The sequence below is a fragment of the Manis pentadactyla genome, chromosome 10 (genome assembly GCF_030020395.1).
Source record: "Manis pentadactyla isolate mManPen7 chromosome 10, mManPen7.hap1, whole genome shotgun sequence".
Lineage (NCBI taxonomy): Eukaryota > Metazoa > Chordata > Mammalia > Pholidota > Manidae > Manis > Manis pentadactyla.
In genome coordinates, this window is record NC_080028.1 from 67,131,449 (window position 1) to 67,140,042 (window position 8,594).

Below are 8,594 nucleotides of genomic sequence, written 5' to 3' on the forward strand. Positions count from 1 at the left end.
CTGATGTCAGTGGGTTGCATTCCTTACTGAGGGTTCCAGGGAGGAATTCATTTTGTTGCCTTTTCCATTTGCAGAGACTGCCCACATCCCTTGGCTCATGGTCCCCTTCTATCTTCAGACTGCAGTGACTGGTTGAGTCTTTTCTATGCTGCCATTTCTCTGTTCTCCTTCTTCTGTCTCCTTTGATGACCCTTGTGATTACACAGTGCTCACCTGGATAATCCAGAAAAATTCCTGGATTAGCCAGTTAGCAACCGTAATTACACCCTTAACCATAATGTCCTCTTGTAACATTCACAGGTTTCAGGGATTAGGGTTTGGACATCTTTGTGGAACTATTATTCTACTCAACACAACATCCAATTCATAGCAATTCAAAATATCACCTTTTCTTAAATTTTTTCCTGATTTCATAATTTTGGACCAATCTCCTGAAAAATATTTTTCTAGGACAATTTTAAATTATCGTTTAAAAAATTCAGTGAATCATTTGATGCTTAAATGATTGAATAAGTTTAGATTTTGTTTAATAGATGTCATCTAATGCTTTACCTAGATAAGAACAGTATCTCTTAAAAGTAAAAATGAAACACTTCATGCTAGGGTAGGGTTGGCCTTCCTTTGTTATTATCCCTCAGCTAGTAAACCACTAATAACAGCCCTGGGGTAGGACTCTGTCCTTGCTTGCTGGACTTAAACTCAACACTTCTAGGTTAAACGTCATCCTGATATCTTCAAATACCCAATTTGGCTATTCAAATATTTCTTGTCTGTGCCCGGTAACCTTAGCATTCTCCTTGCCTAAGGCCACTGCCTGCCTTTTAAGAAAAACTCCCTTTTGTCAATTGCTGCAGACTTTGAATCTTTTTCAACCGGTTTGCCTTCAGTTCCTTCTGGAAATGACAACAACTCTTTCAGGCTAGATCAAAGTTATAATTCTTTAAATTCCAAAATTTCTCCTATTAATTTTCTTTTATTTCACCATTCATAACTATACTAGGTCAAATTACTGCCCTATCATCATTAATAAATCATAAAATCAGTTTATCTGAGGATAATGTGATCACTATTCCTGACAGGAAAACACTACAATTCAACATCCAATAACATTTGAAGAAGGAAGCATTTCTTCAAAAGCTCTCCAGATGAAAAGTGCTATATAATTTCAAAACAACAAACTCATATGGCAACAGAAGAAAACAGCCTCAGGAGTCCCAAGATGTTTTTTCTCTGATGCATTTTTGTAGGTCTCTTCAGGAAGAAATACCGCTTGTGGGACCAGGGGTACGTGTCGCTGTTATTGTTGATGAAAGTAAATAGTTACAACAAAAGAATCAGGATTTAAGACTTTGAAAAGAAAACCAAACACCCTGATATTTGGGGATTTAGAAGTTAAATTCGTTGTAGAGCTCGGTGTTGTTTAGCAGTTTGATATATTTACTGTTCTAAAGAGGTTGAAGAGACAAGCATCCCAGAAATTAAAAAGGAATAAAATCCTGTGTTGGGGTTTTCATTGGTTGTTTCTGACCTGTCAGGAAAATTACTGAGCTAAAATCATCTTGTCACCATTTGAATTATAAGATATGTGGAAGGTCATTATGATGGGACAGAGCTAATGACTCATCACGGCTTCTGATACCATAAAAAAAGCCTTGGATTTAATCAGAGCTCTTGATACTTGCCTAAAATCTCCTCACACATAGGTTCTGACCAGCTCCCTGAGACAGGCAGAGGGCAGTACTTCCTAGAAGAGTGACTAGTCCACAATTTAGAATAACAAATATCTGAGGACCATCACCTGCAAATAATTTTCATTCCTATTTCTCTTAATCATTGGACAATTTTAACATCCACACCTTCTCCTCTTTTCTTTTTTAGGGTGCCTGCACCACGACTGTTTGCAGACTTCTCTTCCTGACTTTTTGATCCATTGAACAACCCAAACCCTTCACCCTCCTGTCTCTGGATTCTCCATTTTCTTGGAATTTGTCAGTTCCATCTTAGGCTATCTTCCTCCCTTAATGGACTTGGACTTAAAACGTTGTATCACCAGCAACATGCAAAAACCAAATCCTTGGGCAGTAACAGTTAAAAAGTTTTTCATCTCTACATTTTGGAAGTTGAAAGTACTGATGCCCTTAGTTTTCTGGTTCTGCACTACTGTGCATTCATGATTTCCAACCTTGACTAGGACCTCAGCATCAGTCTCGGTACCCTTACTTGTCCTTGACCAGTTACCTCCAACATTGCCCTCAAAACCCATCCAGAACCTTCCCAGTCTCCTTAAACCTCATCTCCACTCACATGCTACTCTTATTCTCCATAGATCGCAATGCCTCCTACTTTATACTTCACCAAGAAAACAAAATCTATCCTTCTTACTTTCTTAACCCAAAAACATTATCCAGATGAGAAAGTAGCTAAAGATCATTTTTATTCAAAGAGAAAAACAAAGTGCCTATGTTTAATTTCTTTTCCAGTCATTTGAGAGACCCTAACCCATTTGATAGCTTAGAATATGTAAATAAAATAGCTCTGGTCTGAATAATAATAGACAGCAGATTTTCTAGTCTCTGTATTCTTGCCTATACGGGACTGGAAAAAAGCCTACCTATTCACATACTTTAAATTCTCAGACAGTACAATTAGATTTCTAAATGGAAGCACAGAGACTGTGCCCTTTCAGGTTGAAAGACAGGGCATCTTTGATCACTGCAACGGAGAGAGAGCTGCAGAAACTTCATTCTTTAAAACTCACATCTTCAGAGTCTCCCTTTCTTCAAGACAGCTATCCACTGGTACTGTTGACAACTCGTGAACACCATAGTTGGCTGTCTTTCAAGGATCTAGACTCTACAACTAGAAACAATCCAAGCTAACATTTTGTAACATTTAACAGAAAATATTCAGCTTGTTGTTTAGAAACTACTTCCCTCCAGTAAAGGAACCTCGTGTCATTAATCTTTGAATGCTGTACAGCAAGCAAAAAAACTTAAAACATTTAATGAATTACATTTCTACTTCCAGACTGAGAAGGCACAAAGCTAATACAGATGGCTTTGCTTTTGAAAAGACTAGTAGAAAACTGCAGACTTTCAGCTGAGCTTCCAGTTTATCAAGGCTCAATATTTCTTTCCTTTCTGAAATATGAAGAAGTACAATAGTCTTATATAAGCGTAAAAAGCTTAAGACAAGCACCATGTTCCATTTCATAGTTCTGAATCTTTTCCAAACTTATTTTTTCCTTTCATTTTTTTTCAGAAGTAGTGCATTTGCATCAACTGGTCCTGATTACTTCATGAATACATGAAGCATTGCATTCTTTTCCAACTATTCTGGCAGCCAGCGAAAACAACAGATTTTGGTGCAAGATAAATTTTAGGTTTCACCTTCGTAAAAGCCAAGTCTCTGTCCAAAATACTGGCAGCCAGGATAAAAACATGGGCAAGATTTCCCCCAACAAAGTTGGTTAAATTCCTTAGATCTTGACATTTCTCTGTCTTCAATACAAAATGTTATTGTGCTCAAAGGTAGCCTTCATCAAACTCAGCCTTTTTTCTAATGGTTGGAACTTACATTCTTATTTCAGGGAGAATTTCAGCAGCTCAGACAGCTGGACTCATCCCAGATTGACAAGACCTATAATCCCAGATTTTTCACCAGGTAGGAGATGCAGAGGGCTAGGCACAGAGGAACATTATGGACCCAACAGCTCAGCAGTGCTCCCCAACAGGCATCCAACCCTCCACACCACTGCCATCTCCTCATCAGCCTCAGAGCCCCAACTTCATGCCACTGCCCAGGCCTGCCTTCCTCCTAGCAGGTCCCCTCTTGCAGACTGTTGCTCTGGGACCAGCAGCTCTGGGGCCATGCCATGCCACCAGCAGAGGATGCAGCAAACCTCTTCTTGTTCATCACATTCTTTAATTTCCAAAGTTAAAAATTATTCTGATTTTTCTATTGTTATAGGATCCCATTTTTGTTTCATAGGCAGGTTATCTTTTCTATATGTTTATATTAAGTATGACCTTTTCATTTTGTTTTTTCTGTTCCATTGATTGTCTGCTTTTGTTCATGCTTTATTTTCCTGTTTTTATCTGTCTCCTACATTGTCTTTTCTCTACTGTCTAGTGATTATTGGCTGTCCTTTCATATGCAAAAGTGAGAAGCTAACTGGAAGAAGAGCATTGGCTGGTGTGTGTTGGTGGGTGGAGAGTATAAACCTGGCTTTTTAGGATTCTAGAAGCAAGGCAGAAGGCCTGCTGGGCCTGTATTTCAATATCTAGCTTTTTGCATTTTCCTACTCTACTGAGCTACTATAGGAATGCCTACCACACCCTGCTCCTACTGTCTCTGAACCCGGAGGCTCCTTGGCTGAGTTCCTCCAGGCTGATCCTGCCCCTTACCTACCACGGGTGGGGGTGGGGTAGTTTCCTAACTGCTCAGGAAAGTGCAGGGGACCAGGGAAGTTCAACTGATTGGTATATAAATTTTCAACCAATAATGTTGTCAGTTATACCTCACCCCATGTTCCAGGCATTCTGCAAGGCAGTAGATCAATTCTTGTTGGTGCTTGACACCCTGCAGGCATTTGGACCTCTAGTTCTTCAAGTCTGCTAGGTCCATTACGCCTCCATGTGTGTGTTGTCTAAACGTTTATCCAGTGTTGTCTCCTATGTTCTGTTAGTCCTTGAGGTTATTTGATGTTAATAGTTTTTTTTTTCTTCACTGATATTTTAAAGAAGTGTTTCGAAGGAGAACTGTTGGACAAGGATGGTCAATCTGCCAAATATAGCAGGAAGGGCTCAATAATTAACTTGATATTTCTAACAAGTCAGACATCATAGGTTTATACATGGTTTGTGAGCAATGTGCAATGCCATATATCAAAGGCAGCATTAGAACATCCTTTGGGCTCTACCTTCAATGCATAATCAGAATTTGAACTCTATAGCAGCTATCATCCTATTCCAGTGATACAAACCTAGACTTGGGCACTACCATCTATGTGGACTGAAACAATGTAGTAAGTGACAGAAGACAACCTGGGTTTTCCCTGATGCCTGAAATCTGCCCAATAGCTGACTTCAGCCCCACACTATGCTTGCTGGCATTTGAAGAGGTCCTGTCTCATGCTGATACCATTCAAGTAAATGCCTAGGAGTCATTTTAGGTCATAGGCTGTCAGTTTACCCCCAAATGTAAATCTCACCTAACATTCATTTCCCACTTAGTATGTACTCACTGGCCTCCTAACTTCCTTCCGCGACTGTCTTCTATAGCCAAGGTCTAGACCAATGACAAGCCTCCCATGGCAAGAAAGGGGTATAGAATGCAGGAGAGGAAAGCCTCATGAACCTCTGCCGGCAAGAACCATCTTGGCTGACGTTTTGCAATTTTCCCAATGTAAGTATTGTAAGGCTGGAGGCATAAGGGGGAGGGGTGAGCCTGATGGACAAGCTCAGGCCTCACCAAAGAGGCAAAGAGACCAACAACTTCCAGTCTGACAACATTCCAGAGCCTGATCAGATAGCACTCCCAACTAGAGCCCTTCCCCCAAGCTAAAAGATTAGTGGTAACTTTCCAGTACCTGGCTAAAGGCCAATGAGAGACCCCCAAGCACCCTAAACAAGCCAATCCTCGCACCACTGTACACCTTTGCTCTCCCTCCCCCTGCCTTCTTTAAAAACTTGCTGCCTGCCCTGCTGGGTGTGACTTCCCCGGCCTGTGTTTCAGACCAAGGAACATCACCCGGGTATTGCATTCAAATAAAACTGCCTGGCACTTTCTTGCCTCTCTTTGCCTGCTTATTTCGGTTGGAATTTATTGGAATTTATCTTACAAGTATAGTAACTGTTTCTTGAGTAGTCAACCTCCTCTTGCTTATTGGGGTAGTTACTGTTTCTATTTTGCTTTTAGCCCATAATGAAAAATGTAAATCACACTGTTTTGAGAATAGGTAGTTGATTCAGTTAGTACCAAGATTAGGACCTTCTCCCTAAACAGCTGAGCACAAGCACAGTTAATGTAACTGTTGCCCAGAATGGGTTCTGGGAGCAGATGAAATATCACTTTCAAGAATAACTAGGGAAAGCTTCAAAAAGAATTTAATGTTTTTTAATAGGTGGGAGGCTAATAGTTGATGGACATAAGTGAATTCTTAACTGCCCTCAACATTTTTCCAAATAATCTTAAAAGTTCATCCATGTGCACCCTATCCCATCTCGTCCCAAGCTACCTACCACTATATCAGTACCTCCTATTTTTTAAGTCTCCTTCCCTTTTACCTTCTAAGTCTTATTATTAAGTAGTACTCTTGCTTTATCCTTATAAATTCTTTTTTGCCTTACACTGTTGTGTCTGATTAATTTAGTTATATCAACTTTCTTTTGGTCATTTTCTGAATTACATATATTTCCTCATCCATTTCTGTAGGGTTTTAATTTAGATAATTATGTAACTGAGTATCCCTTTTAAGTAGAATGTAGATTTTCTTTTTATCCAATATGATAAAATATGCCTGATGAAATTAGCCCAATTGTATTTATTGTGTTACTGATATATTAGCATTTTACCACAATCTTATTTTATGGTTTCTCTTTAACTAGTTTTTCTTAGATTCCTTCCCTACCTATCTTCTGTTTGATAAATATTTTTATTTTCTATGATGATTTCAAAGCTATAGACTGCATTTTTATTCTTTTTGATGATTTCTGCTAAAATTTTGATATGAAAACATAACACACTGATTTTTAACAATATTTAACAGCATTTCTACATCCACTGTGAATCAGATTATCTTTCACCATTCCTTCCCACACAATGTGACTATCATTGCTTAGATTTTCCATTTTATCCTTTATTTTATACACACACAGAAAATAACTATTGTCAGAAGTTAATTTGATGTTTTGTCATTAACTTGCACTTGCAGCAAAGAATATGAACTGTCTTGAGCGGAAGCCCTTTAATTAAGAACATGTTCAAGTCTTTCCTCATAGTTCTGGGAAGACTACCATGCTGTCAACGGATTCTCAAGGGGAAAATTATCAAAAGGTTAAGAATCATTCACCATCAGTGGAAAACCCAAGTCCCTTTACATGGCACACAAGGGTCTCCAGCACACTCCTACCAATCCCTCCAGGCTCCTTCCACTCCTTATTAGTTAAATTCCAGCAAACACTGAAATGTACACAAGCATGCACGTGCATGCCCTTGCACACAAGCTCGCACCATGCTTTTCCTCACTTCTGTGCATTTGCTCATGCTGGTCTGCCGAGAATGCCTTTCTCCTCCACATTCTCCCATCTCCATCCCTGATACTCACTAGCTAACTCCTCCTTATCCTTTAAGCAGCATCTGTGGCTTCAACTCCCAGAAGTACTTTTTTCTGATTAGCCACCACTCTCTCACTGCTGGGTTTCCACAGTTCACTATATTTTATGATTTGGTTATATTTTTATAATATGGTTATTTCCCCTTTTGGTTCAATAGTTGGTCATACTCATGTGGTGACTGTGTTGTTCATTTGTGTTTGCATACTCTCAGTGCCTGACATATAGCAAGTATTCAATATATACTTGTTGAAGGAAAAAAAAAAGAACTATGGGCTTGCTTAAGGGTAAAAAGCAATTAGGCTAAATACTTTCAATTAAGAATCCTATTTATCTATAGCTTCAGAATTAGCCAACCATAAGGAACACTAGTGAGACTTTTAATGAAGAAACTAGAATTCAATAATTTAATTGGAAAATAATACTGAAACAGAGACTGTACAAAATAAATGTTCCTGGCATGAGTGTGTGTATACATACAAACATATACATACACACACACACAAATATTCTTTTATTCCATTTTCCTAAAAGATAACTTCTTATAGAAAAGCCGGCTCAGGTGATCCTAATTTGAGGATGGGAAATGAGTAGCTTGCAAAGTAACACAGGGAAATTGGGAAATGATCTGACTCCACTGGAAAAGATTGTTAATATAAAAAAAGGATATAATGACATATAAACATGCCACTTATAAAACAAGATAGATATTCAAGAAATGTATGCAGAACATAAAATTTAATATAAGAGACTATAGATATGGATATTGTACCATTGAAATCTACTCTTAAAATATATTACAAAGAAACACTTGAATAATAGAGCACAGTTGATTATCAACATTATAATACAAAAACCCTGAAATTAAAAATAACAAAGATGAGCAATAGAAAAATTAGAAAATATGTCTGGTATCAAATGAGTAAGCTGGAGTCAATACTGCTGTGTGTCCTAATGGAAGCTTTTTTTCATAAGAAAAAATACTATGTTCAAGTTTCAAAAACAGAAAGACAGTAAACAGATTACTATCAGGAAACCACATTTAAGAGTGCTTCAGACTATTAGATAGGAGTGACACCTTGAAAAGTCTTAAAAGAAAGGAGGTAACCCAGACTTCTGTACTCCCAAGGTGTCCCTGTTGCACGGTGGCTCCAGGAGCCACTCTAACATAGGCCAATTTCCAACATCTGTTGCACTCAAACATCTTTCTTCAGAGAATAGTATATTTGATACTTAGAACACCAATAACTAAAGGATTAG

General features: G+C 38.4%; 1 pseudogene; it reads right to left on the minus strand.

The window, feature by feature from the left end:
* Window positions 1–2,846: 2,846 nt before the first annotated feature.
* On the minus strand, window positions 2,847–7,314 carry LOC118934883 (cyclin-G2-like; annotated as a pseudogene).
* Between the last annotated feature and the right edge of the window lie 1,280 nt (window positions 7,315–8,594).